Source organism: Pan paniscus, chromosome 6 (genome assembly GCF_029289425.2).
Source record: "Pan paniscus chromosome 6, NHGRI_mPanPan1-v2.0_pri, whole genome shotgun sequence".
NCBI lineage: Eukaryota > Metazoa > Chordata > Mammalia > Primates > Hominidae > Pan > Pan paniscus.
In genome coordinates this window covers 78,099,160-78,126,426 of record NC_073255.2, presented here as the reverse complement: position 1 = coordinate 78,126,426, position 27,267 = coordinate 78,099,160, and positions in this window count along the sequence as shown.

The window sequence follows — 27,267 nt, the reverse complement described above, 5'->3', positions numbered from 1 at the left end:
TGCTCACTGAGTTGAACCTTTGTTTTGATGAAGCAGTTTTGAAACTCTCTTGTGGCAGAGTCTGCAAGTGGATATTTGGGGCGCTTTGAGGCCTATGTTGGAAAAGGAAATATCTTCACAGAAAAACTAGACAGAAGCATTCTCAGATACTTCTTTGAGACGTGTGCATTCAACACACAGATTTGAAGCTGTCTCAGAAACTTCTTTCTGATGTGTGCATTCAACTCACAGAGTTGAATCTTTCTTTTCATAGAGCAGTTTTGAGAAACTCTTTTTGTAGAATCTGCAAGTGGATATTTGGAGCTCTTTGAGGCCTATGGTGGAAATGGAAATAGCTTCACATAAAAATTGGAGAGAAGCATTCTCAGAAACTTTTTTATGATGTGTGCACTCCACTCAAAGAGTTGAACATTTCCTTTGACAGAACCGTTTTGAAACACTCTTTTTGTAGAATCTGCAAGTGGATAGTTGCAGTTCTTTGAGGCCTATGGTGGAAAAGTAAATATCTTCACATAAAAACTAGACAGAAGCATTTTCAGAAACTTCTTTGTGATGTGTGCATTCAACTCACAGTGTTGAACCTTTCTTTTGATAGAGCAGTTTTGAAACACTCTTTTTGCAGAATCTGCAAGTGGATATTTGGAGACCATTGGGGCCTACGGTGGAAAAGGAAATATCATCACATAAAAACTAGCAGAAGCATTCTAAGACACTTCTTTGTGATGTGTGCATTCAACTGGCCAAGTCGAGCCTTTCTTTTGATTGAGCAGTTTTGAAACACTCTTTCTGTAGAATCTGAAAGTGGATATTTGTAGCTCTTTGAGGCCTGTAGTGGAAAATGAAATATCTTCACATGAAAAATAGACAGAAGCATTCCAAGAAACTTCTTTGTGATGTGTGCATTCACCTCATAGAGTTGAACCTTTCTTTTGGTAGAGGAGTTTTGAAACACTCTTTTTGTAGAATCTGAAAGTGGATATTTTTGCACTTTGAGACCTATGGTTGAAAAGGAAATGTCTTCACATAAAAACTAGACAGAAGCATTCTCAGAAACTTCTTTGTGAAGTGTGCATTCAACTCACAGAGTTGAACCTTTCTTTTGATAGATCAGTTTTGAAACATTCTTTTTGTAGGACCTGCAAGTGGATATTTGGAACGCCTTGACACCTATGTTGGAAAAGGAAATAACTTCATATAAAAATTAGAGAGAAGCATTCTCAGAAACTTCTTTGTGGTGGGTGCCCTCAACTCACAGAGTTGAACCGTCCTTTGGATAGAGCAGTTTTGAACTATCTTATTGTGGAAAATGCAATTTGATATTTTGGGAGCTTTAAAGCCTATAGTGGCAAAGGAAATATGTTGACATACAAACTAGACAGTAGCATTCTCAGAAACTTCTCTGTGATGTGTGCATTCAACTGACAGAGTTGAATTTTCTTTTGATACAGTTGTTTTGAAACAATCTTTCTGCAGAATCTGTGAGTGGATATTTGGATCCCTTTTAGGCCAATGGTAGAAGACTGAATGTCTTCCCATAAAAATTAGAGAGAAGCATTCTCAGAAACTTCATTGTGATGTGTGCATTCAACTCACAGAGTTGAAATTTCTTTTGATAGAGCAGTATTGAAACTCTCTTTGTGTAGAATCTGCAAGTGGATATTTCGGCCCTTTGAGGCCTATGGTGGAAAAGGAAATATCTTCACAGAAAAATTGTACAGAAGCATGCTCAGAAACTTCTTATGATGTGTGCACTGAACTCACAGATTTGAACCTTTCTTTTGATAGATCAGTTTTGAAACACTTCTTTTGTACAATCTATAAGGGGATATTTGGAGCCCTTTGAGGCCTATGTTGGAAAAGGAAATATCTTCACAGAAAAACTAGATAGAATTATTCTCAGAGAATTCTTTGTAATGTGTCTTTCAGCTCCCAGAGTGAAACTTTCTTTTGATAGAGCAGTTTTGAAACCCATTTTTTGTACAATCTGCAAGTGGATAGTTGGAGTGCTTGGAGGCCTATGGTGGAAAAGGAAATATCTTCACATAAAAACTAGACAGAAACATTTTCAGAAACTACTTTGTAATTTGTTCTTTCCACTCACAGAGCTGAACCTTTCTTTTGGTAGAGCAGTTTTGAAACACTCTTTTTGTTGGACCTGCAAGTGTGTAGTTGGAGCGATTTGAGGTCAATGGTTTAAAAGGAAACATCTTCATATAAAAACTAGACAGAAAGATTCTCAGAAACTTCTTTATGATGTGTACTTTCAACTCACAGAGTTGAACTTTTCTCTCCATAGAGCAGTTTTGAAACTCTTTTTGTAGAATCTGCAAGTGGATATTTGAAGCACTTTGAAGCCGGTCATGAAAAAGGAAATATCTTCATATAAAAACTGGAGAGAAGCATTCTCTGAAACTTCTTTGTGATATTTGTATTCCACTCACAGAGTTGAAGGATTCTTTGGATAGAGCAGCTTTGAAACTCTCTATTTGTAGAAAATGCAAGAGGATATTTGCAGCTGTGTGTGGCCTATGGTGGAAAAGGAAATATATTCACATAAAAGCTAGACAGAAACATTCTCACAAACTTCTTTGTGATGTGTGCATTCAACTCACAGAGTTGAACCATTCTTTTGATGGAGCAGTTTTGAAACTCTCTTTTTGTAGAATGTGCAAGTTGATATTTCGAGCACTTTGAAGAATACAGTGGAAAAGGAAATATCTTCACATAAAAATTAGACAGAAGCATTCTCAAAAACTTCTTTGTGATGTGTGCATTCAACCCACAGAGTTGAACATTTGTTTTGAGAGAGAAGTATTGAAACACTCATTTTGTAGAAAATGCAAGTGGATATTTGGAGCACTTTGAGGCCTATGGTGGAAAAGGAAATATCTTCACATAAAAACTAGACACAAGAATTCTCAGAAACTTCTTTGTGATGTGTGCATTCAACTCACAGAGTTGAACTGATCTTTTTATAGAGCAGTTCTGAAACACACTTCTTGTCGAATCTGTAAGTGGATACGTGGTGCGCTTTGAGGCCAAAGGTGGAAAAGGAAATATCTTTACATAATAATTAGGTAGAAGAATTCTCAGAAACATCTTTGTGATGTGCACATTCAACTCACAGAGTTGAACCATTCTTTTGATAGAGTAGTTTGGAAACTCTCTTTTTGTAGAATCTGCAAGAGGATATTTGGGGCACTTTGAGGCCTATGGTGTAAAAGGAAATATCTTCACATAAAAACTAGAGAGAGGCATTCTCAGAAACTTCTACGTGATGCGTGCATTCAATTCACAGTGTTGAACATTTCTTTTGATAGAGCAGTTTTGAAACATTCTTTTTGTAGGATCTGCAAGTGGATATTTGGAGCGCCTTGACAGCTATGTTGGAAAAGGAAATAACTTCACATAAAATCTAGACAGAAGCATTCTCAGAAACTTCTTTGTGATGTGTGCATTCAACTCATGGAGTTAAATCTTTCTTTTGATAGAGCAGTTTTCTAACACTCTTTTTGTAGAATCTGCAAGTGCGTTTTTGGAGAGCTTTGAGGCTAATGGTGGACAAGGAAATATCTTCACCTAAGAACTAGACAGAAGCATTCTCAGAAACTTCTTTGTGATGCATGCACTCAACTCACAGAGTTGAACTTTTCTTTTGATAGAGCAGTTTTGAAACATTCTTTTTGTAGAATTTGCAGGACAATATTTGGAGAGCCTTCAGGCCTATGGTGGAAAAGGAAATATCTTCACATAAAAACTAGACAGAAGCATTCTCAGAAATTTCTTTGTAATGGGTGCATTCAACTCACTGAGTTGAACATTTCTTTTTATAGAGCAGTTTGAAAACACTCTTTTTGCAGAATCTGCAAGGGGATATTTGGAGTGCTTTGAGGCCTATGGTGGAAATGGAAATATCTTCATATAAAAACTAGACAAAAGCATTCTCAGAAACTTCTTTGTGATGTGTGTATTCAAGTCACAGAGTTGAACCAATCTTTTGATATATCAGTTTTGAAACACTCTTTTTCAAGAATCTGCAAGTGGATATTTGGAGCGCCTTGGGGCCTATGGTGGAAAAGGAAATATCTTGACATGAAATCTAGACAGAAGCATTCTCAGAGATATGTTTGTAAAGTGTGCATTCAACTCACAAAGTTGAAACATTCTTTTGATAGGGCATTTTTGAATCTCTCTTTTTGTAGAATCTCCAAGTTTATATTTGGAGTGCTTTGAGGGCTATGGTGGAAAAGGAAATATCTTCACATAAAAACTAGACAGAAGCATTCTCAGAAACTACTTAGAGCCGTGTGCATTCATCTCACAGAGTTGAACCTTTCTTTTGATGGAGCAGTTTTGAAACACTCTTTTTATAAATCTACAAGTGGACATTAGGAGCCCTTTGAGGCCTATGGTGGAAAAGGAAATACCTTCACATAAAAACTAGACAGAAGCATTCTCAGAAACTTCTTTGCCATGTGTGCCTTCAACTCACAGAGTTTAACTTGCCTTTTGATAGAGCAGTTTTGAAACTCTCATTTTGTAGAATCAGCAAGTGGATATTTGGAGTGCTTTGAGGCCTATGGTGGAAAAGGAAATATCTTCACATAAAAACTAGACAGAAAAATTCTGAGAAACTGCTTTGTGATTTGTGCATTCAACTCACAGAGTTGAACCATTCTCTGACAGAGCAGTTTTGAAACTCTCTTTTTGTAGAATCTGCAGGTGGATATTTTGAGCGGTTTGAGGAACACAGTGGAAAAGGACATATCTTCACATAAAAACTAGACAGAAGCATTCTCACAAGCATCTTTGTGATGTGTGCATTCAACTCACAGAGTTGAACCATTCTTTCATAGAGCAGTTTTGAAACTCTCTTTCTGTAGAAAATGCAAGTGGATATTTGGATCTCTTGGAGGCCTACGGTGGAAAAGGAAATATCTACATATAAAAACTAGACAGAAGTATTCTCGGGAACTTCTTAGTGATGTGTGCACTCAACTCACAGTGTTGAACCTTCCTTTTGATAGAGCAGTTTTGAAACACTCTTTTTGCAGAATCTTCAAGTGGATATATGGAGCGCTATGAGTCCTATGGTGGAAAAGGAAATATCTTCACATAAAAACTAGACAACAGCATGCTCAGAAACTTTTTTGTGATGTCTGCATTCAACTCACGGAGTTGAACCTTTCTTTTGATAGAGTAGATTTGAAACAGTCTTTTTGTAGAATCTGCAAGTGGACATTTGGAGCGCTTTGACGCCTACGGTGGAAAAGGAAATATCTTCACAAAAAAAATTTACAGAAGCATTCTCAGAAACTTCTTTGTGATGGGGGCATTCAACTCACAGAGTTGAACCCTTCTTTTGATACAGCAGTTTTAAAACACTCTTTTTGTGGAATCTGCAAGTGGATGTTTGGAGCGCTTTGAGGCCTATGGTGGAAAAGTAAATATCTTCAAATAAAAACTAGTCAGAACCATTCTCAGAAACTTCTTTGTGATGTGTGCACTCAGCTCACAGTGTTGAAACTTTCTTTTGAGAGAACAGTTTTGAAACACTCTTTTTGTGGAATCTGCAAGTGGATATTTGGAGCATTTTCAGGCAAGTGGTGAAAAGGAAATATCATCACATAAAAACTACACAGAAGCATTCTCTGAGACTTCTTTTTGATGTGTACATTCAACTCACAGAGTTGAACCTTTCTTTTCATAGAGGCGTTTTGAAACCCTCTTTTTGTTGAATCTGCAAATGGGTATTTGGAGCTCTTTGAGGCCTTTGGTGCAAAAGGAAATATCTTCATATAATAACTTGACAGAAGCATTCTCAGAAACTGCTTTGTGATGTGTGCATTCTACTCAAAGTGTTGAATATTTCTTTTGATAGAACAGCTCTGAAACACTCTTTTTGTAGAATCTTCAAGTGGATATTTGGAGTGCATTGAGGCCTATGGTGGAAAAGGAAATACCTTCATATAAAAAGTAGATAGAAGCATTCTCTGAAACTTTTTGTGATGTGTGCATTCAACTCACAGTGTTGAACCATTCTTTTCACAGAGCAGTTTTGAAACTCTTTTTGAAAAAATGCATTGGATATTTGGAGCGCTTTGAGGCCTATGGTGGAAAAGGAAATATCTTCACATAAACACTAGACACAAGCATTCTCAGAAACAGCTTAGTTATGTGTGCACTCAACTCACAGAGTTGAACATTTCTTTTCACAGAGCAGTTTTGAAACATTCTTTTTGTAGAATCTGCAGGTGAATATTTGGAGCACTTTGAGGCCTATGGTGGAAAAGGAAATATCTTCACATAAAAACTAGACAGAAACGTTCTCCAAAACTTCTTTGTGATGTGTGCATTCAACTCAGAGACTTGAAACTTTCTTGTGATATAGCAGTTTTGAAACACTCTTTTTGTGGAATCTGCAAGTGGATATTTGGAGTGCTTTGAGGCCTATGGTGGAAAAGGAATTATCTTCACATAAAAACTTGATGGAAGCATTCTGAGAAATTTCCTTGTGATGTGTGCATTCAACTCACAGAGTTGAACCATTGTTTTATTAAACAGTTTTGAAACTCTCTTTTTGTAGAATCTGCAAGTGGATATTTGGAGAACTTCGAGGCATATTGTGGAAAAGGAAATATCTTCACATGAAAACTAGACAGAAGCATTCTCAGAAACTTCTTTGTGATGTGTGCATTCAACTCACATACTTGAACCTTTCTTTTGGTAGATCAGTTTTGAAACACTCTTTTTGTAGAATCTGCAAGTGGATGTTTGGAGCGGTTTGAGGCTTATGGTGGAAAAGGAAATATCTTCATATAAAAACTAGAGAGAAGTATTCTCAGAAACTTCATTGTGATGTGTGCATTCATCTCACAGTGTTGAACCTTTCTTTTGATAGGGAAGTTTTGAAACACTCTCTTTGTGGAATCTGCAAGTGGATATTTGGAGCGCTTTGAGGCCTATGGTGGAAAAGGAAATATCTTCACATAAAAACTAGACAGAAGCATTCTCAGAAACTTCTTTGTGATGTGTGCACTCAACACACGGAGTTGAACTTTTCTTTTGATTGAGCAGTTTTGAAACACACTTTTAGTGGAATCTGCAAGTGAATATTTGAAGCGCTGTGAGGCCTATGGTGGAAAAGGAAATATCTTCACATGAAAACTAGACAGAAGCATTCTCACAAACTTCTTTGTGAGGTGTGCATTCAACTCACATTGTTGAACATTTCTTTTCATAGAGCAGTTTTGAAACAGTTTTTTTAATAGAACTTGCAAGTTGATATTTTCAGCCCTTTGAGGTCTATGTTGGAAAACGAAATATCTGTACAAAAAACTAGACAGAAGAATTCTCAGAAACTTCTTTGTGATGTGTGCATTCAACTCACATACTTGAACCTTTCTTTTGATAGATCAGTTTTGAAACACTCTCTTTGTAGAATCTGCAAGTGGATATTTGGAGCGCTTTTGGTGGAAAAGGAAATATCTTCACGTAAAAACTAGACCAAAGCATTCTCAGAAAGTTCTTTGCAATGTGTGCATTTAATTGACAGTGTTGAAACTTTCTTTGATAGAGCAGTTTTGAAACACTCTTTTTGTAGGATCTGCAAATGGATATTTGGAGTGCTTTGAGGTCTATGGAGAAAAGGAACTATCTTCACATAAAACCTAGGCAGAAGCATTCTCAGAAACTTCTTTGTGACGTGTGCACTCAACTCACAGAGGTGAACCACTCTTTTGCTAAAGCAGTTTTGAAATTTTCTTTTTGTAAAATCGGCAAGTGGATATTTGGTGCGCTTTGAGGCCTATGATGGAAAAGGAAATATCTTCACATAGGAACTACACAGAAGCATTCTCAGAAACTTCTTTGCGGTGTGTGCATTAAAATCACAGTGTTGAACCTTGCTCTTGATAGAGAAGTTTTGAAACATTCTTTTTGCAGACTCTGCAAGAGAATATTTGGACACTTTGATGGCTGTGGTGGAAAAGGAAATATCTTCACATAAAAACTAGACAGAAGCATGCTCTGAAACTACTTTGTGATGTGTGCATTCAACCCACAGACTTGAACCTTTCTTTTGATAGAGCAGTTTTGAAACACTCTTTCTGTAGAATCTGCAAGTGGATATTTGGAGCAGTTGGAGGCCTATGGTGGAAAAGGAAATATCTTCACATAAAAACAAGACAGAAGCATTCTCAGAAACTTCTTTATGATGTGTGCCTTCATATCACATAGTTGAACCATTGTTATGACAGAGCAGTTTTGAAACTCTCTTTTTGTAGAATCCACAAGTTGGTATTTGGAGCGCTTTGAGGCCTATGGTGGAAAAGGAAATATCTTTCCATAAAAACTAGACAGAAGCATTCTCAGAAACTCCTTTGGATGTGTGCAATCAACTCATAGGGTTGAACCTCTCTGTTGATTGAGCAGTTTTGAAACACTGTTTTGGTAGAATGTTCAAGTTGATATTTGGAGCGCTTTGAGGCCTATGATGGAGAAGGAAATATCTCCACATAAAAACTAGAGAGAAGCAGACACAGAAACTTCTTTGTGATGTGTGCATTCAACTCACAGAGTTGTACCTTTCTTTTGATAGAGTAGTTTTTTAACTCTCTTTTTGTAGAATCTTCACATGGATATTCTAAGAGCTTTGAGGTCTATGGTGGAAAAGGATATATCTTCACATAAAATCTAGACAGAAACATTCTCTGAAACTTCTTTGTGATGTGTGCATTCAACTCCCAGAATTGAAACTTTCTTTTGATAGACAAGTTTTGAATCACTCTTTTTGTAGAACTAGCAAGGGGATATTTTGTTCCCTTTGAGGCCTGTGTTGGAAAACAAAATATCTTCACATAAAAACTAGACACAAGCATTCTCAGAAACTTCTTTGTGATGTGTGCATTGAACTCCCAGAGTTGAAACTTTCTTTTGATTGAGCAGTTTTGAAACACTCTTTCTGTAGAATCTGCAAGTGGATATTTTGAGTGCTTTGAGGCCTATGGTGGAAAAAGAAATATCTTCACATAATAACTATACAGAACCATTCTCTGAAACTACTTTGTGATGTGTGCATTTAACTTCAGAATTGAACTTTTCTTTTGAGAGAGTAGTTTTGAAACACTCTTTTTGTAGAATATGCAAGTGGATGTTTGGTTCCCTTTGAGGCCTATGTTGGAATACGATATATCTTCACATAAAAAGTAGACAGAAGCATTCATAGAAACTTCCTCCTGATGTGTGCTTTCAACTCACAGAGTTGAATCTTTCTTTTGATAGAACAGTTTTGAAACACTCCTTTTGTAGAATCTGCAGGTGGATATTTGGATCGCTTTGAGGCCTATGGTGGAAAAGGAAATATCTTCACATATAAAGTAGATGGAAGCATTCTCTGAAACTCCTTTTTGCTGTGTGCATTAAACTCACAGAGTTGAAACTTTCTTTTGAGAAAGCAGTTTTGAAACAATCTTTTTGTATAATCTGCAAGTGGATATTTTGAGCGCTCTGACGCCTATGGTGGAAAGGGAAATATCTTCACATAAAAACTAGACAGAAGCGTTCTGAGAAACTTCTTTGTGATGTGTGCCTTCATCTGACAGAGTTTAACCTTTCTTTTGATTGAGCAGTTTTGAAACTCTCTTTTTGTAGAATCTGCAAGTGAATATGTGGAGCGTTTTGAGGCCTATGTTGGAAAAGGAAATATCTTCACATATAAGCTAGACACAAGAATTCTCAGAAACTTCCTTGTGATGTGTGCATTCAACTCACAGAGTTGAATGTTTCTTTTGATAGACCAGTTTTGAAACACTCTTTTTGTGGAATGTGCAAGTGGATATTTGAAGCACTTTGAGGCCTATGGTGGAAAAGAAAATATCTTCACATAGAAACTAGAAAGAAGCATTCTCAGAAACTTATTTTTAATGTGTGCATTGAACTCACAGAGTTGAATGATTCTTTTGATTGAGCTCTTTTGACTCTCCTTTGTAGAAAATGCAAGTGGATATTTGGAGCGCTTTGAGGCCTATGGTGGAAGAGGAAATATCTTCACATAAAAACTAGAAAGAAGCATTCTCTGAAACTTCTTTGTGATGTGTGCATTCAACTCACAGAGTTGAACATTTCTTTTGATAGAGCAGTTTTGAAACACTCCTTTTGTAGAATCTGCAAGTGCATATTTGGAGCGCTTTGAGGCCTATGGTGCAAAAGGAAATATCTTCACTTAAAAACTAGACAGAAGCATTCCCCGAAACTTCTTTTTGATGTGTTCATTCAACTCACCTAGTTGAACCTTTCTTTTGATAGAGCAGTTTTGAAACTCTTTCTGTAGAATCAGCAAGTGGATATTTGTTTCCCTTTGAGGCCTATGGTGGAAAAGGAAATATCTTCACATAATAACTAGACAGAAGAATTCTCAGAAACTTCTTTGGGATGTGTGCATTCAAATCAGAGAATTGAAACTTTCTTTTGATAGAACAGTTTTGAAACTCTCTTTTTGTAGAATCTGCAAGTGGATATTTGGAGTGCTTCCAGGCCTACTGTGGAAAAGGAAATATCTTCACATAAAAACTAGACAGAAGCATTCCCTGAAACTTCTTTGTGATGTGTGCATTCAACTCACAGAGTTGTACCTTTCCTTTGATAGAGCAGTTTTGAAACTCTCTTTTTGTGGAATCTGCAAATGGATGTTTGGAGTGCTGTGAGGCTTATGGTGGAAAAGGAAATATCTTCACATAGAAACTAGACAAAAGCATTCTAAAAATCTTCGTTGTGATGTGTTAATTCAACTCCCAGGGTTGAATGTTTCTTTTGATAGACCAGTTTGAAACACTTTTTTTGTGGAATCTACAAAAGGATATTTGGAGTGATTTGATGCCTATGGTGGAAAAGGGAATATCTTCACATAAAAACTAGAGAGAAGCAATCTCCAAAACTTCTTTTTGATGTGTGCATTCAAGTCACAGAGTTGAACCATTCTTTTGATGAAGCAGTTTTGAAACTCTCCTTTGAAGAAAATGCCAATGCATATTTGGAGCGCTGTGGGCCTATAGGGGAAAAACTAGACAGAAGCATTCTCCGAAACTTCTTTGTGTTGTGTGCATTTAATTCACAGAGTTGAACATTTCTTTTGTTTGAGCAGTTTTGAAACTCTCTTTTTGTAGAATCTCTAAGTGGATATATGGAGTGCTTTGAGCATTATGGGGGAAAAGGAAATATCTTCACATAAAAACCAGAAAGAAGTATTCCCAGAAACTTCACTGTGATGCGTGCTTTCAACTCACACTGTTGAACTTTTCTTCTGATAGAGCAGTTTTGGAACACTCTTTTTGTAGAATCTGCAAGTTGATATTTGGAGCTCTTTGAGGCCTATGGTGGAAAAGGAAGTATCTTCACAGAAAAACTAGACAGAATCATTCTCTGAAACCTCTCTGTGCTGTATACATTCAACTTACAGAGTTGAACTTTCTTCTTATGGAGCAATTTGGAAACACCCTTTTTGTAGAATCTGCAAGTTGATATTTTTTTCCCTTTGAGGTCTATGTTGGAAAACGAAATATCTTCACATGAAACCTAGGCAGAAGCATTCTCAGAAACTTCTTTGTGATGTGTGCTTTCAACTCACAGAGTTGAACCTTTCTTTGGATAGAGCAGTTTTGAAACAGTCTTTTTGTAGAATCTGCAAGTGGATATTTGGTTCCCTTTGAGGCCTATATTGGAAAAGGAAATATCTTCCCATAAAAACTAGACAGAAGCATTCTCAGTAACTTCTTTGCAATGTGTGCATTCAAATCACAGAGTTGAACCTTTCTTTTCATAGAACATATTTGAAACTCTCTTTTTGTAGCATCCGCAAATGGATATTTGGAGCCCTTTTATGTCCTGTGGTGGAAAAGGGAATATCTTCTTATAAAAACTAGACAGAAGCATTCTCAGAAACTTCTTTATGAAGTGTGCATTCAACTCACAGAGTTGAACCTTTTCTTTGATAGAGCAGTTTTGTTTCTCTCTTTTTGTGGAATCTGCAAGTGTATATTTTGAGTGCTTTGAAATCTATGTTGGAAAAGGAAATATATTCACATAAAAACTAGACAAAGCATTGTAAGAAACTTCTTTGTGATGTGTGCATTCAACTCAGAGAGTTGAACGTTTCTTTTGATAGACCAGTTTGAAACGCTCTTTTTGTGGAATCTGCTAGTCGATATCTGGAGCAGTTTGAGGCCTATGGTGGAAAAGAAAATATCTTCACACAAAAAATAGACAGAACCATTCTCCGAAACTGCTTTGTGTTGTGTGCATTCAACTCAGAGAGTTGAACTTTTCTTTTGATAGAGTAGTTTTGAAACACTCTCTTTGTAGAATCTGCAAGTGGATGTTTGGCACCCTTTGAGGCCTATGTTGGAATACAAAATATCTTCACGTAAAAACTAGACAGAAGCATTCTCAGAAATTTCGTTTTGATGTGTGCATTCACCTCACAGAGTCGAATGTTTCTTTTTTTATTATCATTTTACTTTAAGTTTTAGGGTACATGTGCACAATGTGCAGGTTAGTTACATATGCATACATGTGCCATCCTGATGGGCTGCAACCACTAACTCATCATCTAGCATTAGGTATATCTCCCAATGCTATCCCTTCCCCCTCCCCCCAACCCGCAACAGTCCCCAGAGTGTGATGTTCCCCTTCCTGTGTCCATGTGTTCTCATTGTTCAATTCCCACCCATGAGTGAGAATATGCGGTGTTTGGTTTTTTGTTCTTGTGATAGTTTACTGAGAATCATGATTTCCAATTTCATCCATGTCCCTACAAAGGACATGCACTCATCATTTTTGATGGCTGCATAGTATTCCATGGTGTATATATGCCACATTTTCTTAATCCAGTCTATCGTTGTTGGATATTTGGGTGGGCTCCAAGTCTTTGCTATTGTGAATACTGCCACAATAAACATATGTGTGCATGTGTCTTTATAGCAGCATGATTTATAGTCATTTGGGTATATACCCAGTAATGAGATGGCTGGGTCAAATGGTATTTCTTGTTCTAGATCCCTGAGGAATCGCCACACTGACTTCCACAATGGTTGAACTAGTTTACAGTCCCATCAACAGTGTAAAAGTGTTCCTATTTCTCCACATCCTCTCCAGCACCTGTGGTTTCCTGACTTTTTATTGATTGCCATTCTAGCTGGTGTGAGATGGTATCTCATTGTGGTTTTGATTTGCATTTCTCTGATGGCCAGTGATGGTGAGCATTCTTTCATGTGTTTTTTGGCTGCATAAATGTCTTCTTTTGAGAATTGTCTGTTCATGTCCCTCACCCACTTTTTGATGGGATTTTTTTTTCTGGTGAATTTGTTTGAGTTCATTGTAGATTCTGGATATTAGCCCTTTGTCAGATGAGTAGGTTATGAAAATTTTCTCCCATTTTGTAGGTTGCCCGTTCACTCTGATGGTAGTTTCTTTTGCTGTACAGAAGCTCTTTAGTTTAGGTAGATCCCATTTGTCAATTTTGGCTTTTGTTGCCATTGTTTTTGGTGTTTTAGGCATGAAGTCTTTGCCCATGCCTATGTCCTGAGTGGTAATGCCTAGCTTTTCTTCTAGGGTGTTGATGGTTTTAAGTCTAATGTTTAAGTCTTTAATTCATCTTGAATTAATTTTTGTATAAGGTGTAAGGAAGGGATCCAGTTTCAGCTTTCTACATATGGCCAGCCAGTTTTCCCAGCACCATTTATTGAATAGGGAATCCTTTCCCCATAGTTTGTTTTTCTCAGGTTTGTCAAATATCAGATGGTTGTAGATATGTGGCGTTATTTCTGAGGGTTCTGTTCTGTTTCATTGATCTCTATCTCTGTTTTGGTACCAGTACTATGCTGTTTTGGTTACTGTAGCCTTGTAGTAAAGTTTGAAGTCAGGTAGTGTGATGCCTCCAGCTTTGTTCTTTTGGCTTAAGATTGACTTGGTGATGCAGGCTCTTTTTTGGTTCCATATGAACTTTAAAGTAGTTTTTTCCAATTCTGTGAAGAAAGTCATTGGTAGCTTGATGGGGATGGCATTGAATCTGTAAATTACCTTGGGCAGTATGGCCATTTTCTTGATATTGATTATTCATACCCATGAGCATGGAATATTCTTCCATTTGTTTGTATCCTCTTTTATTTCCTTGAGCAGTGGTTTGTAGTTCTCCTTGAAGAGGTCCTTCACATCCCTTGTAAGTTGGATTCCTAGGTATTTTATTCTCTTTGAAGCAATTGTGAATGGGAGTTCACTCATGATTTGGCTCTCTGTTTGTCTGTTGTTGGTGCATAAGAGTGCTTGTGACTTTTGTACATAAATTTTGTATACTGAAATTTTGCTGAAGTTGCTTATCAGCTTAAGGAGATTTTGGGCTGAGACAATGGGGTTTTCTAGATATACAATCATGTCATCTGCAAACAGGGACAATTTGACTTCCTCTTTTCCTAATTGAATACCCTTTATTTCCTTCTCCTGCCTAATTGCCCTGGCCAGAACTTCCAACACTATGTTGAATAGGAGTGGTGAGAGAGGGCATCCCTGTCTTGTGCCAGTTTTCAAAGGGAATGCTTCCAATTTTTGCCCATTCAGTATGATATTGGCTGTGGGTTTGTCATAGATAGCTCTTATTATTTTGAGATACATCCCATCAATACCTAATTTAGAGTTTTTAGCATGAAGGGTTGAATTTTATCACCAATGTTGAAATGAAGGAAAAAAATGTTAAGGGCAGCCAGAGAGAAAAGTCGGGTTACCCTCAAAGGGAAGTCCATCAGACTAACAGTGGATCTATCAGCAGAAACTCTACAAGCCAGAAGAGAGTGGGGGCCAATATTCAACATTCTTAAAGAAAAGAATTTTCAACCCAGAATTTCATATCCAGCCAAACTAATCTTCATAACTGAAGGAGAATAAAATACTTTACAGACAAGCAAATGCTGAGAGATTTTGTCACCACCAGGCCTGCCCTAAAAGAGCTCCTAAAGGAAGCACTAAACATGGAAAGGAACAACCGGTACCAGCCACTGCAAAATCATGCCAAAATGTAAAGACCATCGAGACTAGGAAGAAACTCCTTCAACTAATGAGCAAAATAACCAGCTAGCATCTGAATGACAGGATCAAATTCACACATAACAATATTAACTTTAAATGTAAATGGACTCAATGCTCCAATTAAAAGACACAGACTGGCAAATTGGATAAAGAGTCAAGACCCATCAGTGTGCTGTATTCAGCAAACCCATCTCACGTGCAGAGACACACATAGGCTCAAAATAAAAGGATGGAGGAAGATCTACCAAGCAAATGGAAACCAAAAAAAGGCAGGGGTTGCAATCCTAGTGTCTGATAAAACAGACTTTAAACCAACAAAGATCAAAAGAGACAAAGACAATTCAACAAGAAGAGCTAACTATCCTAAATATATATGCACCCAATGCAGGAGCACCCAGATTCATAAAGCAAGTCCCGAATGACCTACAAAGAGATTTAGACTCCCACACATTAATAATGGGAGACTTTAACACCCCACTGTCAACATTAGACAGATCAATGAGACAGAAAGTCAACAAGGATACCCAGGAATTGAACACAGCTCTGCACCAAGCGGACCTAATGGACATCTACAGAACTCTCCACCCCAAATCAACAGAATATACATTTTTTTCAGCACCACACCACACCTATTCCAAAATTCACCATATAGTTGGAAGTAAAGCTCTCCTCAGCAAATGTAAAAGAACAGAAGTTATAACAAACTATCTCTCAGACCACAGTGCAATCAAACTAGAACTCAGGATTAAGAATCTCACTCAAAACCACTCAACTACATGGAAACTGAACAACATGCTCCTGAATGACTACTGGGTACATAACGAAATGAAGGCAGAGATAAAGATGTTCTTTGAAACCAACAAGAACAAAGACACAACATACCAGAATCTCTGGGATGCATTCAAAGCAGTGTGTAGAGGGAAATTTATAGCACTAAATGCCCACAAGAGAAAGCAGGAAAGATCCAAAATTGACACCCTAACATCATAATTAAAAGAACTACAAAAGAAAGAGCATTCAAAAGCTAGCAGAAGGCAAGAAATAACTAAAATCAGAGCAGAACTGAAGAAAATAGAGACACAAAAACCCTTAAAAATTAATGAATCCAGGAGCTGGTTTTTTGAAAGGATCAACAAAATTGATAGACTGCTAGCAAGATTAATAAAGAAAAAAAGAGAGAAGAATCAAATAGATGCAATAAAAAATGATAAAGGGGATATCATCACCAATCCCACAGAAATACAAACTACCATCATGGAATACTACAAACACCTCTTTTGAAATAAACTGGAAAATCTGGAAGAAATGGATAAATTCATCGACACATACACTCTCCCAAGACTAAACCAGGAAGAAGTTGAATCTCTGAATAGACCAATAACAGGAGCTGAAATTGTGGCAATAATCAATAGCTTACAAACGAAAGAGAGTCCAGGACCAGACGGATTCACAGCCTAATTCTACCAGGGGTACAAGGGGGAACTGGTACCATTCCATCTGAAACTATTCCAATCAATAGAAAAAGAGGGAATCCTCCCTAAGTCATTCTATGAGGCCAGTACCATCCTAATACCAAAGTCAGGCAGAGGCACAACCAAAAAAGAGAATTCTAGACCAATATCCTTGATGAAAATTGATGCAAAAGTTCTCAATAAAATACTGGCAAACCGAATCCAGCAGCATATCAAAAAGTTTATCCACCACGATGAAGTGGGCTTTGTCCCTGGGATGCAAGGGTGGTTCAATATATGCAAGTCAATAAATGTAATGCAGCGTATAAACAGAACCAAAGACAAAAACCACATGATTATCTCAATAGATGCAGAACATTTCTTTTGATAGAGCCATTTTGAAACACTCTTTTTGTAGAATCTGCAGGTGGATACATGGAGAGCTTTGAGACCTACGGTGGAAAATGAAATATCTTCACATGAAAACTAGACAGAAGCATTCTCTGAAACTTCTTTGTGATGTGTGCCTTCAACTCACAGAGTTGAACTTTTCTTTTGATAGAGCAGTTTTGAAACCCTCTTTCTGTGGAATCTGCAAGTGGATATTTCGTTCCCTTTGAGGCCTACGGTAGAAAAGGAAATAACTTCACTTTAAAACTAGACAGAAGCATTCTCAGAAACTTCTTTGTGATGTGTGCATTAAACTCACAGAGTTGAACTATTCTTTTGATAGAGAAGTTTTGAAACTCTCTTTTTGGAGAATCTGCAAGTGGATATTTGGAGTGCTTTGGGGCCCATATTGGAAAAGGAAATATCTTCACATAAAAATTAGACAGAAGCATTGTCAGAAACTTCTTTGTGATGTGTGCATTCAACTCAAACTGATGAACATTTCTTTTGATAGAGCAGTTTGGAAACACTCGTTTTGTAAAAATCTGCAATTGAATATGGAGCGCTTTGTGGCCTATGGTGGAAAAGGAAATACCTTCACATAAAAACTAGACAGTAGCATTCTCCAAAACTTCTTTGTGATGTGTGCATTCAACACACAGAGTTGAATATGTCTTTTGATAGAGCAGTTCTGAATCACTCCTTTTGTAGAAACTGCAAGGAGATATTTGGTTGCCTTTGAGGCCTATGTTGGAAAACAAAATGTCTTTAAATAAAAACTACACAGAAGCATTCTCCAAAACTTCTCTCTGATGTGTGCATTCAACTCACAGAGTTGAACCTTTCTTTTCATAGAGTAGTTTTGAAAAATAATTTTTGTAGAATCTGCAAGTGGATATTTGGTTCCCTTTGGGGCCTATTTTGGAATACGAAATATCTTCACATTAAAATTAGACAGAAGTATTCTTAGAAACTTCTTTGGATGTGTACATTCCACTCACAGAGTTGAAACTTTCTTTTGATAAAGTAGTTTTGAAATACCATTTTTGTAGAATCTGCAGGTGGATATTTGGAGTGCTTTGAGGCTTATGGTGGAAAAGGAAATATCTTCACATAAATAGTAGACAGAAGCATTCTAAGAAACTTCTTTTTGATGTGTGCATTCAAATCACAGAGTTGAACCATTCTTTTGATGGAGCAGTTTTGAAGCTCTCCTCTGAAGAAAATGCAAGTGGATATTTTGGGCGTTTTGAGGCCTATGGTGCAAAAGGAAATAAATTCATATAAAAGCTAGACAGAAACATTCTCCAAAACTTCTTTGTGATGTGTGCATTCAACACACAGAGTTCAACCTTTCTTTAGATAGAGCAGTTTTGAAACACTCTTTTTGTACAATCTGCAAGTGGATATTTCAAGCGCTTTGAGGCCTATGGTGGAAAAGGAAACATGTTCACATAAAAACTACACAGAAGCATTCTCAGAAACGTCTTTAGGATGTGTGCATTCAACTCACAGAATTGAACTGTTCTTTTGATAGAGCAGTTTTGAAACTCTCTTTTTGTAGAATCTGCAAGTGGATATTTGCAGCACTTTGAGGCCTATTGTGGAAAAGGAAATATATTCACATAAAAAGTACACAGAAGTATTCTCCGAAACTGCTTTGTGCTGTGTGCATTCAACACACAGAGTTGAAACTTTCTTTTGAAAAAGCAATTTTGAAACACTCTTTTAGTAGAATCTGCAAGTGGATATTTGGTTCACTTTGAGGCCTATGTTGGAAAACGAAATAACTTCACATAAAAACTAGACATAAGCATTCTCAGAAACTTCTTTGTGATGTGTGCATTCAACTCACAGTGTTGAACCTTTCTTTTGATAGAGCAGTTTTGAAGCACTCTTTTTGTGGAATATGCAAGTTCATATGGGGAGCGCTTTGAGGCCTATGGTGGAAAAGGATATATCTTCACATAAAAACTAGACAGAAGCATTCTCTGAATCTCCTTTGTGATGTGTGCATTGAACTCACAGAGTTAAACCTTTCTTTTGGTACAGCAGTTTTTAAATCCTGTTTTTGTAGAATGTGCAAGTGGATATTTTGTTCTCTTTGAGGCCTATGGTGGAAAAGGAAATATCTTCACATAAAAACTACACAGAAGCATTCTCAGAAACTTCATTGTGGTGTGTACATTTGACTCATAGGGTTGAACCTTTCTTTTGATAGAGCAGTTTTGAAACACTCTTTTTTTTAGAATCTGCAATTGGATATTTGGAGTGCTTTGTGCCCTATGTAGGAAAAGGAAATATCTTCACACAAAAAGTAGACAAAAGCATTCTCAGAAACTTCTTTGTGATGTCTGCATTCAACTCACAGGGTTGAAACTTTCTGTTGATAGAGCAGTATTGAAACTCTTTTTGTAGAAACTGCAAGTGGGTATTTGGAGGGCTTACAGGCCTATGTTGGAAAATAAAATGTCTTCACATACAGACGAGACAGAAGCATTCTCAGAAATACTTTGTGACATGTCTATTCAACTCACAGAGTTGAACCTTTCTTTTAGTAGAGCAGTTTTGAAACACTCTTTTTGCAGATGCTGCAAGTGGATATTTGGAGTGCTTTGAGATCTATGGAGTAAAAGGACATATCTTCACATAAAAAGTAGAGAGAAGCATTCTCAGAAACTTCTTTGTGATGTGTGCATTAAACTGACAGAGTTGAATCATTCTTTTGATAGAGCAGTTTGAAATACTATTTTCATGGAATCTGCAAGTGGATATTCAGGCATATGGTTTAAAAGGAAATCTGTTCACCACAGGCCTCTTTTCCACCACAGGCCTCAAATCTCTTTTCCACCACAGGCCTCAAAGTGCTCCAAATATCCACTTGCCCATTGTACAAAAAGAGAGTTTCAAAACTGCTCTATCAAAAGAAAAGTTCATCTCTTTGAGTTGAATGCATACATCCCAAGGAAGTTTCTGAGAATCCTTCTGTCTAGTTTTTATGTGAAGATATTACTTTTTCGACCATAGGCCTCAAAGCACTCCAAATATCCACCCTCAGATAGTAGAAAAAGAGAGTTTCAAAACTGCTCTATCAAAAGGAAGGTTCAACTCTGTGACTTGAAGGCACACATGACAAAGAAGTTCCTGAGAATGCTTCTGTCTGGTTTTTATGTGAAGATATTTCCTTTTCCACCTTAGGCCTCTAAGCGTTGCAAATATCCACTTGCAGATTCTACAAAAAGAGACGTTTAAAACTGCTCTTTCAAAAGAAAAGTTCAACTCTGTGAGTTGAATGCACACATCACAAAGAAGTTTCTGAGAATGCTTCTGTCTAGTTTTTATGTGAACATATTTCCTTTTCACCATAGACCACAAAGGGAACAAAATATCCACTTGCAGATTCTGCAAAAAGAGTGTTTCAAAACTGCTCTATCAAAAGAAAGGTTCAACTCTGAGTTTAATGCACATTTCACAAAGAAGTTTTCAAGAAGGTTTCTGTCTAGTTTTTATGTGATGATATTTCGTTTCCCAACATACGCCTCAAAGGAAACCAATCATCCACTTGCAGATTCTACAAAAAGAGTGTTTCAAAATTGCTCTATCAAAAGAAAGGTTCAACACTGTGAGTTGAATACACACATCACAAAGAAGTTTGGGAGAATGCTTGTTTCTAGTTTTTATGTGAAGATATTCCCTTTTTCACCATAGGCCTCAAAGGGAAAAAAATATCCACTTGCAGATTCTACAAAAACAGTGTTTCAAAACTGCTCTATCAAAAAAGGGTTCAAATCTGTGAGTTGAGTGCACACATCACAAAGAAGTTTCTGAGAATGTTTCTGTCTAGTTTTTATGTGAAGATATTTCCTTTTCCACCATAGACCTCAAAGCGCTCCAAATATGCACTTACAGATTCTAGAAAAAGAGTGTTTCAAAACTGCTTTATCAAAAGAAAGGTTCAACTCTGTGAGAAGAAGGCACACATCACAAAGTAGTTTCTGAGAATGATTCTGTCTAGTTTTTATGTGAAGATATTTCGTTTTCCCACACATGCCTCAAAGGGATCGAAATATTCACTTGCAGTTTCTATAAAAAGAGTGTTTCAAAACTGCTCTATCATCAAAAGAAAGGTTCCACTCCATGGGATGAATGCACACATCAAAAAGTTGTTTCTGAGAATGCTTATGTCTACTTTTTATGTGAAGACATTTCCTTTTTCACCATAGGCCTCAAAGGGAAGTAAATATCCCATTGCAGATGCTAAAAAAGATTGTTTCAAAACTGCTCTATCAAAAGAAAAATTCAACATTGTGAGGTGAATGCACACATCACAAAGAGGTTTCTCAGAAGGCTTCAGTCTAGTTTTTATTTGATGATATTCCGTTTTCCAACATCGGCCTCAAGGGAACAAAATATCCACTTGCAGATTCTACAAAAAGAATTTTTCAACACTGCTCTATCAAAAGAAATTCTCAACTCTGTCAGTTGAATGCACACATTACAAAGAAGTTTCGGAGAATCCTTGTGTCCAGTTTTTATGTGAAGATATTTCCTTTTTCACAATAGGCCTCAAAGGGAATTAAATATCCTCTTGCAGATTTAAAAACAGAGTGTTTCCAAACTGGTCTATCAAAAGAAAGGTTCAATACTGTGAGTTGAAGGCACACATCACAAAGAAGTTTCAAAGAATGCTTCTGTCTAGTTTTTATGTGAAGATATTTCCTTTTCCACCATAGTCCTCAAAGTGCTCCAAATATCCAATTGCAGATTCCACAAAAAGAGTGTTTCAAAACTGCTCTATCAAAAGAAAGATTCAACTCTCCGAGTTGAATGCAGACATCACAATGAAGTTTCTGAGAATGCTTTTGGGTAGTTTTTATGTGAAGATATTTCGTTTTCCAACAAATGCCTCAAAGGAAACCAAATATCCACTTGCTGATTCTACAAAAAGAGTGTTTCAAAACTGCTCTATCAAAAGAAAATTTCAACTATGTGAGTTGAATGCACACATCACAAAGAAGTTTAGCAGAATGCTTATGTCTAGTTATTATGTGAAGATATTTCCATTTTCACCCTAGGCCTCAAAGGGAACCAAATATCCTCTTGCAGATTCTACAAAAAGAGTGCTTCATAACTGCTCTATCAAAAGAAAGGTTCCACTCTGTGAGTTGAATGCACACATCACAAAGAAGTTTCTGAGAATGTTTCTGTCTAGTTTTTTATGTGAAGATATTTGCTTTTCCGCCATAGGCACGCAAGCCCTAAAAATATCAACCTGCAGATTCAACAAAAAGAGTGTTTCAAAACTCCTCTATCAAAACAAATGTTCAATTATGTGAGTTGAATACACACATCACAAAGAAGATTCTGAGAATTCTTCTGTCTAGTTTTTATGTGAAGATATTTCATTTTCCAATATAGGCCTCAAAGGAAACCAAATATCCATTTGCAGATTCTACAAAAAGAGTGTATCTAAACTGCTCTATCAAAAGAAATGTTCAAACCTGTCAGTTGGATGCACACAATAGAAAGAGGTTTCAGAGAATGCTTGTGTCTAGTTTTTATTTGAAAATATTTCCTTTTTCACTGTAGGCCCCAAAGGAAACCAAATATCCACTTGCAGATTCTACAAAAAGAGTGTTTCAAAACTGCTCCATCAAAAGAGAGGTTCAACTCTGTGAGTTGAATGCACACATCACAAAGAAGTTTCAGAGAATGCTTCTGTCTAGTTTTTTATGTGAAGATATTTCCTTTTAAACCATAGGCCTCCAAGTGCTCCAAATATCCACTTGTAGATACTACCAAAAGAGTGTTCCAAAACTGCTCTATCAAAAGAAAAGTTCAACTCTGTGAGTTGAATGCACACATCACAAGGAAGTTTCTGAGAATTCTTGTGTCTAGTTTTTCTGTGAAGATATTTCCTTTTCCACCATAGGCCTCCCAGTGCTCAAAATATCCACTTGCAGATAATACAAAAAGATTGTTTCAAAACTGCTCTATCAAAAGAAAGGTTCAGCTGTGTGAGGTGAATGCACACATCAGAAAGATATTTCTGAGAATGCTTCCCTCTAGTTTTTATGTGAAAATATTTACTTTTCCACCACAGGCCTCAAAGTGCTCCAAAACAGTGTTTCAAAACTGCTCTATCAAAAGAAAAGTTCAACTCTGTGAGTTGAATGCACACATCACAAAGAAGTTTTGCAGAATGCTTGTGCCTAGTTTTTATGTGAAGATATTTCCTTTTTCACCATAGGCCTCAAAAGGAACAAAATATCCACTTACAGATACTACAAAAGGAGTGTTTCAAAACTGCTCTACCAAAAGAAAGTTTCAACTCTGTGAGTGGAATGCACACATCACAAAGACGCTTCTGAGAATGCTTCAGACTAGTTTTTATGTGAATATATTTCTTTTTCCAACATAGGCCTCAAAGAGAAACAAATATTCACTTACAGATTCTACATAAAGAGTGTTTCAAAACTGTTCTATCAAAAGAAAAGTTCCACACTGTGGATTGAATGCACACATCACTAATAAGTTTTGGAGAATACTTGTGTCTAGCTTTTATGTGAAGACATTTCCTTTTTCACCATAGGTGTCAAAGGGAAAGAAATACCCACTTGCAGATTCTACAAAAAGAGTTTTTCAAAACTGCTCTATCAAAAGAAAATTTCAACTCTGTGAGTTGAATGCACACATCACAAAGAGATTTCAGAGAATCTTTCTGTCTAGTATTGATGTGAAGATATTCCCTTTTCCGCCAATGGCCTTAAATTGTTCTAAATATCCACTTGCAGATTCTACAAAAAGACTGTTTCAAAACTACTCTATCAAAAGAAAGGTTCAACTCTGTTAGTTGAATACACACATCACAAAAAAGTTTTTGAGAATGCTTCTGTCTGGTTTTTATGTGAAGATATTTCGTTTTCCAACATATGCCTCAAAGGGAACAAAATATCCAGTTGAAGATTCCTCAAAAAGAGTTTTTCGAAACTGCTCTGTCAGAAGGAAGGTTCAACTCTGTGAGTTGAATTCCAACATTACAAAGTAGTTTCTGAGAATGCTTCTGTCTAGTTTTATATGAAGATATTCCCTTTCTTTCCACAGGCCTCAAAGCGCTCCAAATATCCACTTGCAGATCCTACAAAAAGAGTGTTCCAAAACTGCTCTATCAATAGGAAGTTTCAACTCTGTGAGTTGAATGCACACATCAGAAAGAAGTTTCTGAAAGTGCTTCAGTCTAGTCTTTATGTGAAGGTATTCCAGTTTCCACCGTAGGACTCAAAGCACTCCAAATATCCCCTTGCAGATTCTAGAAAAAGAGTGTTTCAAAACTCCTCTATCAAAGGGAAGTTTCAACTCTGTGAGTTGAATGCACATATCACAAATAAGTTTCTGAGAATGCTTCTGTCAAATTTTTTTGTGACGTTATTTCTTTTTCCAACACAGGCCTCAAAGTGCTCAAACGTCCTCTTGCAGATTCTACAGAAGGAGTGTTTCAAAACTGCTCTATCAATAGGAAGTTTAAACTCTCTGAGTTGAACGCACACTTCACAAAGTAGTTTCTGAGAGTGCTTCTTTCTAATTTTTATGTGATGTTATTCCCGTTTGCCCCATAGGCCACAAATCACTCCAAATATCCACTTGCAGATTCTACAAAAAGAGTGTTTCAAAACTGCTCTAACAAAAGGAAGGTTTAACTCTGTGAGTTTAATGCACACATCACAAAGAAGTTTCAGAGAATGCTTTTGTCTCGTTTTCAGGTGAAGTTATTTCCTTTTCCTCCACAGGCCTCAAAGCCCTCCAAATGTCCAGGTGTGGATTATACAAAAAGAGTGTTTCAAAACTGCTCTATCAAAAGAAAGGTTCAACTCTGTGAGATGAATTCACAGGTCACAAAGAAGTTTCTAGGAATGCTTGCATCTAGTTTTTATGTGAACATGTTTCCTTTTCCACCATAGGCCTCCAAGTGCTCCAAATATCCACTTGCAGATTCTACAAAGAGAATGTTCAAAACTGCTCTCTCAAAAGAAACTTTCAACTCTTTGAGTTGAATGCACACATCACAAAGAAGGTTCTATGAATGCTTGTGTCTAGTTTTTATTTGAAGATATTTCCTTTTTCACCATAGGCCTCAAAGTAAAAAAAAATCCTCTTTCATATTCTTCAATAAGAGTGCCTAAAAACTGCTCTATCAAAAGAAAATTTCAACTCTATGAGTTGAATGCACAGATCACAAAGAAGTTTCTGAGAGTGCTTTTGTCTAGTTTTTATGTGAACATATTTCCTTTTCCACCGTAGGTCAACAAGCACTCCAAATATCCATTAGCAGATTCTACAAAAAGAGTGTTTCAAAACTTCTCTATCAAAAGAAAAGTTCAAATCTGTGAGTTGAATGCACACATGACAAAGAAGTTTCTAAGAATGCTTCTGTCTAAAGTTTATGTGAAAGTATTTCCTTTTCCACAATAGACCACAAAGGAAACCAAACATCCACTTGCAGATTCTACAAAAAGGGTGTGTCAAATCTGCTCTATCCAAGGAAGGGTTCAACTCTATGAGTTCAATGCACACATCACAAAGTAGTTTCTGAGAAAGCTTCTGTCTGGTTTTTATGTGAGGATATTTTGTTTTCCAATATAGGCCTCAAAGGAAACAAAATATTCACTGGCAGATTCTACAAAAACAGTGTTTCAAAACTGCTCTATCAAAAGAAAGGCTCAACTATGTGTGTTGAATGCAGATGTCACAAGGAAGTTTCGGAGAATGTTTCTGTCTCATTTTTATTTGAAGATATTTCCTTTTCCATCAAAGACCTCAAAGCGTTCCAAATATGCACTTGCAGATTCTACAAAGAGAGTGTGTCAAAACTTCTCTATCAAAAGAAAGGTTCCACTCTGTGCATTGAATGCACACATCACAGAGAAGTTTCGGGGAATGCTTGTGTCTAGTTTTTATGTGAAGATATTTCCTTTTTCACCATAGACCTGAAGTGGAACAAAATATCCACCTGCAGATTCTATAAAAAGAGTGTTGCAAAACTGCTCTGTCAAAAGAAAGGTTCAACTCCATGAGTTGAATACACACATCACAAAGCAGTTTCCCAGAATGCTTCTGTCTGGTTTTCATGTGAAGATATTTCATTTTCCAACATAGGCCTCAAAGTAAACCAAATATTCCCTTGCAGATTCCACAAAAAGAGTGTTTCAAAACTGCTCTATCAAAAGAAATGTTTAACTCTGTGAGATGAATGCACACATCACAAAGAAGTTTCTGAGAATTCTTCTGTCTAGCTTTTAGGTGAACATATTTCCTTTTCCACCATAGACCTCAAAGGAAACAAAATATCCACTTGCATATACTACAAGAAAAGTGTTTCAAAACTGCTCTATCAAAAGAAAGGTTCAACTCTGTGAGTTGAATGCACAAATCACAAAGAAGTTTCAGAGAATGCTTCTGTCTAGTTTTTATATGAAGATATTTCATTTCCCAACATAGGCCTCAAAGGAAACCAAATATTTAATTGCAGAATCTACAAAAAGGGTGTTTCAAAACTGCTCTATCAAAAGAAATGTTCCGCACTGTGGGTTGAATTCACACATCACAAAGAAGCTTTGGAGAATGCTTGTGTCTAGTTTTTAAGTGAAGATATTTCCTGTTTCACCATAGGCCTCAAAGGGAACCAAATATACACTTGCAGATACTACAAAAAGAGTGTTTGAGAACTGCTCTATCAAAAGAAAGTTTCGACTCTGGGTTGAATGCACACATCAAAACGTAGTTTTGGGGAATGTTTCTGTCTAGTTTTTATATGAAGATATTTCCTTTTCCTCCATAGGCCTCAAAGAAAACCAAATATCGACTTGCAGACTCTACAAAAAGGGTGTTTCAAAACTGCTCTAGCAAAGGAAATGTTCAACTCTGTGAGTTGAATGCACACATCACAGAGAAGATTCTGAGAATGCTTCTGTCTGGTTTTTATGTGAAGATATTTTGTTTTCCAACACAGGCCTCAAAGGCAACCAAATATCAACTTGCAGATTCCACAAAAAGTGTCTTTCAAAACTGCTCTATCAAAAGAAAGTTTCAACAATGTGAGTTGAATGCACGCATCACAAAATGGTTTCAGAGAATGCTTCTGTCGAGTTTCTATGTGAAGATATTTGCTTTTCCACCATAGGCATCCAAGCGCTCCAAATATCCACTTGGAGATTCTACAAAGAGAGTGTTTGAAGACTGCTGTCTCAAAAGAAAGTTTAAACTCCGTGAGTTGAATGCACACATCACAAAGAAGTTTCTGTGAATGCTTGTATCTAGTTTTTATGTGAAGATATTTCCTTTTTCACCATAGGCCTGA